The following is a 6000-nucleotide window of genomic DNA, read 5'->3' as shown; positions in this document are numbered from 1 at the left end:
ACTGAGTGGCAGAGGACAACCATGAAATTAAAAAAGAATACATCTAAATTTATGCAAAGATAACTGCATAAATACAAAGCACAGGAAATAAACAAAATGGAAAAAAAGACTTGTGAATATTTTGGAGAAAAATATTATAACGGAAAATGCCCTGAATATGGGGGTCACATGCAGTAGCTGTGGCAAGATAAATCAATAAGCCCAAGCTTACAGACAAGAAATGCACAATATCAAGGAAGCAAGCAATGATGCTGAGGATGGGATTTTGCATATATGACATTTAATGAAGTGCAAAACAGAAAAATCAAGATTTGTAAAGCTCAGACTAACACCAGATGCAACTACAAGGCACCAGCACACAAACGAACAGGACATCGACAGGAAAGTCATATTAAAATTATCTGATGGCATGATCATAACACCACTAGGACAAAGAAAATTACTGTTCCTTGTTATTCTGCTTGTACAGGATGAAATGTCTCGTAGTACAAACAACACAGCTCTCAGCTAAAACATGTGAATGCTTGAACCCTGTGACACTAAACCTGAGACAAACAATATAATAGACACAAGCAAAATAAAAAAAAAACAAACCCCATATCTGGCAGACAATGCACTGTGGCATCAGCAAAGCTGCTGAAAGATTACCAAAATAATTTGAAGGACTGGGATGTCCTCCAGGCGTGTAACACCTGGAAACCGATCAAATGATTCAACCAGAACAGCGCCTACCTTGCAGAGTACACATTGTAATCTAAGAAAAACATAATAGGACCAATAAAGCAAATGGAAGAAGAAGGCATCGTTGCTGGAGTCAGGGCCCACAAGTTGGATAAGCAGCATGGTAGCAATGAAGCCGGGCACAGGAGTGGCAGAAACTCCCTAAAAGTAGGGGGGCCACGGGCACCTGAACCATGGCCCCATCCCCCCCGCACCGCCCCTTCTCCCTGAGTCCCCACTCTCATGCCATCCATTCCCCCGAGGCCCTGTTCTCATGCCACCCCATCTTCCTGAGGCCCCACCCTTGCACTTCCCCTTCCCCTGAGGTCCTGCTCCTGTAACGCCTCTTCCCCCAAGACCAGCCCTCCACTCATTCCTCTACACCCCTTCCCCTTTGTCCTTGCCCTTAGGGCCAGTAAAATATGAGAGGGTACAGCCTTTCCACTTTTAAAATGGTGGGGCCCTGACCTCCTCTTGTTCCGGCGCCCCGGCCAGGCAAGCTGTACATTTACACAAACCTGAGCAATTTAAACGAAGTACTAAAAAGAGAAAAGGAGTACTTGTGGCACCTTAGAGACTAACCAATTTATTTGAGCATGAGCTTTCGTGAGCTACAGCTCACTTCATCGGATGCATACTGTGGAAACTGCAGAAGACATTATATACACAGAGACCATGAAACAATAACTCCTCCCACCCCACTCTCCTGCTGGTAATAGCTTATCTAAAGTGATCATCAAGTTGGGTCATCCTTCAGGATAGGTTGTAGATCCTTAGTTCCCAGAAGTCACCTACTACAGGACAGGCCTAACAAAGAAAATAACAGAACGCCACTAGCCGTCACCTTCAGCCCCCAACTAAAACCCCTCCAACGCATTATTAAGGATCTACAACCTATCCTGAAGGATGACCCAACACTCTCACAAATCTTGGGAGACAGGCCAGTCCTTGCCTACAGACAGCCCCCCAACCTGAAGCGAATACTCACCAACAACCACATACCACACAACAGAACCACTAACCCAGGAACCTATCCTTGCAACAAAGCCCGTTGCCAACTGTGCCCACATATCTATTCAGGGGACACCATCACAGGGCCTAACAACATCAGCCACACTATCAGAGGCTCGTTCACCTGCACATCCACCAATGTGATATATGCCATCATGTGCCAGCAATGCCCCTCTGCCATGTACATTGGTCAAACTGGACAGTCTCTACGTAAAAGAATAAATGGACACAAATCAGATGTCAAGAATTGTAACATTCATAAACCAGTCGGAGAACACTTCAATCTTTCTGGTCACGCAATCACAGACATGAAGGTAGCTATCTTACAGCAAAAAAACTTCAAATCCAGACTCCAGCGAGAAACTGCTGAATTGGAATTCATTTGCAAATTGGATACTATTAATTTAGGCTTAAATAGAGACTGGGAGTGGCTAAGTCATTATGCAAGGTAGCCTATTTCCCCTTGTTTTTTCCTACCCCCCCCCCGCCCCCCAGACGTTCTGGTTAAACTTGGATTTATGCTGTAAATGGCCCACCTTGGTTATCATGCACATTGTAAGGAGAGTGGTCAGTTTGGATGAGCTATTGCCAGCAGGAGAGTGAGTTTGTGTGTGTGTATGGGGGCGGAGGGTGAGAAAACCTGGATTTGTGCTGGAAATGGCCCAACTTGATGATCACTTTAGATAAGCTATTACCAGCAGGAGAGTGGGGTGGGAGGAGGTATTGTTTCATGGTCTCTGTGTATATAATGTCTTCTGCAGTTTCCACAGTATGCATCCGATGAAGTGAGCTGTAGCTCACGAAAGCTCATGCTCAAATAAATTGGTTAGTCTCTAAGGTGCCACAAGTACTCCTTTTCTTTTTGCGAATACAGACTAACACGGCTGTTACTCTGAAACCTACTAAAAAGAGCTTACTAGCAAATGTTTACTATTGAAGAAATATCTGACTTGGCAAAAACAAAAATATTCTCAGTACAGTACTTGATGCCAGACATTTGAAAGTGCTACTGGATAAGGTAAGCAGCTAACTCACCACGTTTTGGACACCAATAGGTAGATACAGATTGAGAGTGATGTTTGGAATGAAACCTGAAGTGGAAGAATATCAGTGCACCCAGCAAGACATACTAAGAGGGCTCACAAGGATCAGAACCATGGCTGATGACATTCTGGTGTCTGGATGTGGAGATAGTGTGGTGGAAGCTGTGGCAGATCTTGGCCACAACCTTATCTGCTTGCTAGAAAGAGAAGCAAAGTGAAACAACATGAAATTGATTGCAGTAGCATACATTAGACACTCACCGACTACCCATGGGCTACAACTTAACCCCCAAAAGATAAATGTAGTAAAACAGATGCCCACACCTAAGAATATCAAATCAGCTCAGAGACTGTTAGGATTTGTAAACTAGCTGACAAAGTTTCATCAAGTCTTTCAGATGTGTGTGAACCCCTGAGGTATGATTCAGTGTGGACATGGTTACCGCAACATGATGCAGTCCTCTCACGTATCAAGGAGCTGGTGACCAAATACCCCATCCTGAAATACTATGATGTGAATGAAGAGGCAACCAGGGCTTGGAACATTACTCCCACAAAAGGGAAAGATGGTAGCGTTTGTATCAAGATCACTATCACTAAGGTATCAGCCAAGCCATTTATGTGCCATTTTCAAGGCTGAAAAGAATCCGTGAACAAACTATACAAGACAGTGATTTACTAGTGTTCATGTCAGTCATTCTGTCAGGCTGGCCAGACACCAAAGGGGAAACCTTGTCACCTGCCTTTCAAGAATACTGGATCTGTCAAGATGAGCTGAATATATAGTATAGCATCCTATATAAAGGCAGACAAATCATACTATCCAGACCATTGAGAACAGAAATTCTCTCCAGAATACATCTGAACCATTCCGGAATAGAAGCCTGTATCTGGAAAGCTAGGGATGCCATATACTGGCCATACGTGACAAAAGATGAGAAGATGTGATACGTGTGGGAAATGCAGGCCAAGCAGCAAAACAAAACAAAAAAATGTGTGTGCGGAAAAAATATGAAGCATCCCCTGCAGACTTGGAGCAAAGTAGGAATGGACCTTTTCACCAACACCGCACAAACTATTTCATTATTGTAGATTACTATTCAGACTTCTGGGACAAACTAGACAAACTGTCAAACACTACCACAGCAATTGTCATAGACAAAGCAATGAAACATTTCAGCAGACATGGTGTGAAGGAGTGTACCAGCCTTTTAAGGAACAGGCTGGAGCCTACAACTAGAACAACTTAGATGTAATCAAGGAGGCCCCCTGTCCTGCCCTGGGGCTGCTGTGACCCTAAGAACCCCCTGATGCCAACTGGCAAAGGGTTCACTGTTCTGTAACAGCAACTTCTATCAGGCTTGACAAACTCACTGCATCTAACACTTTGCTGTAATAGTATTTATTTATAAAGTCGTGTGTGTGAAGTTATTGACATGAACTGTAAATGTATAGATAATTGTTTCAACCACTGTTATATATTTGCAGCAAATATTGTACAAAGGTTGTTGTGTGAGGTGTCTATGAAGAGGTTATGATTTGCTGGTTATAATTATGCTGGCTTTACATGTGTATCATTTTTGTATTTGAAGTTATGAATATGGGCTATGTACTTGTATCTCAAATGTATTTGATTCCAAGTAGCCTCAATGAAGCATTTGGTCATCTTCTTGAGAGAGGATTATTCTCAGTAAGTGCCCAATCAAGAAACAGTTAACTTACAATGAACTTTGGGAGACACCAATCCACATCTGAGATTTCCTGGGAACGCTCAAACTAACATGTAAACAAGGGCATTGGCCTGTAAAGAACTGAGTCCTGCATGGACATATGACTTGCCCATGTGACTCCAAACTCCCTCTTGCTGTGATTTTTTTCCATAGTCAGAACAAAGGAGTGTCCTTCCACGGGCAAAGAGTATAAAAGGCCATGAAAACCCCTCCATCTTATCTTCAGTCCTGCTTCTTACTTCTGGAGGAACCTTGCTGAAAACTATCGGGGGGTAGCATCTGAAGTTTTACACACAAAAGCTTATGCTCAAATAAATCTTAGTCTTTAAGGTGCCACCAGACTCCTTGTTGTTTTTGCTGAAAAATGAAGCTCTGAACAAAGGACTGGATGACCCATCCCAGCTGTGGATGTACTCCAGAGACTTGATTTGAACTTGCAGTTTATTCCATCACTGCTACAAGCCTGAACCAAGAACTTTGCCATTACTGTATGTAATTGATTCCATTTAACCAAATCTAGCTCTTATCTATATCTTCTTCCTTTTATGAATAAGATATATTCTAAAGGATTGGCAACAGTGTGATTGTAGGTAAGATCTACTTCGTATAAGGGCTTGGTCCTTTGGGATCAGGAGAACCTTTTTTCTTTTCCTGGGGCATTGGTTTTCATACTCATTCGTCCTCATAATGAGTGGCACTGGTGGTGATACTAGGAAACTGGAGTGTTTAAGGGAATTGCTTGTGTGACTTATGGTTAGCCAGTGGGGTAAAACCAAAGTCCTCTCTGGCTGGCTGGTTTGGTGTGCCTTAGAAGTGGAGAAACCCCAGCCTTGGCCTGTAACTGCCCTGCCTCTAAGCAATTTGTCCTGAACAGAAGTATCCCACCAAAGGCAGCATCATTATAGAGTGATCTTAATTGAAAGCTAGGATCACGCTGGTCATTAATATCACTGTGAAATGTATATACTGATTTATATTAAAGTTATGCAGACACATTGCAAATATATAGTTGACAAATGCTTTGTCTGGCAGACAAAGTATGTCTATCTCTGATGTAAATTGGCATTGTAAAGCCAATATAATGGAAGTCCCATTTACATGTGAAAGTCAACAGGAAAAACAGGTCTACCGGGAGATGTGAAAAAACAGGGCTATGGAAAGACATCTTGAAGCCAGAAGCCCTGAAAGGAAACAGGCATCAGCCTGTCTTTGGGGGAGAAATAATGAATTTTGAGAAATATAAGGTGAAGGAAAAAGACACTTTGTCATCCTTCACTCAGGAAGCAAAAAGGCAAAAAATGCTTTCGGCATTTATGAAAGTCGGATCTTGGCCAGGGCGCTGGGAGGTGTTAGGTGAGAAATTGCTTTCAACAAGGATTTTAGCCTGTTAAAAATTAAGTTTAGACTTGAAGCATGTTACACCTTTTTGTTTTACATGTAACCTGTTCTTCTCGCTCACGATCTCTTAAATCTTAATTTCTGTTGTTAAACTTACA

This window comes from Natator depressus, chromosome 2 (assembly GCF_965152275.1).
Source record: "Natator depressus isolate rNatDep1 chromosome 2, rNatDep2.hap1, whole genome shotgun sequence".
NCBI lineage: Eukaryota > Metazoa > Chordata > Testudines > Cheloniidae > Natator > Natator depressus.
This window is presented reverse-complemented; position numbering follows the sequence as displayed.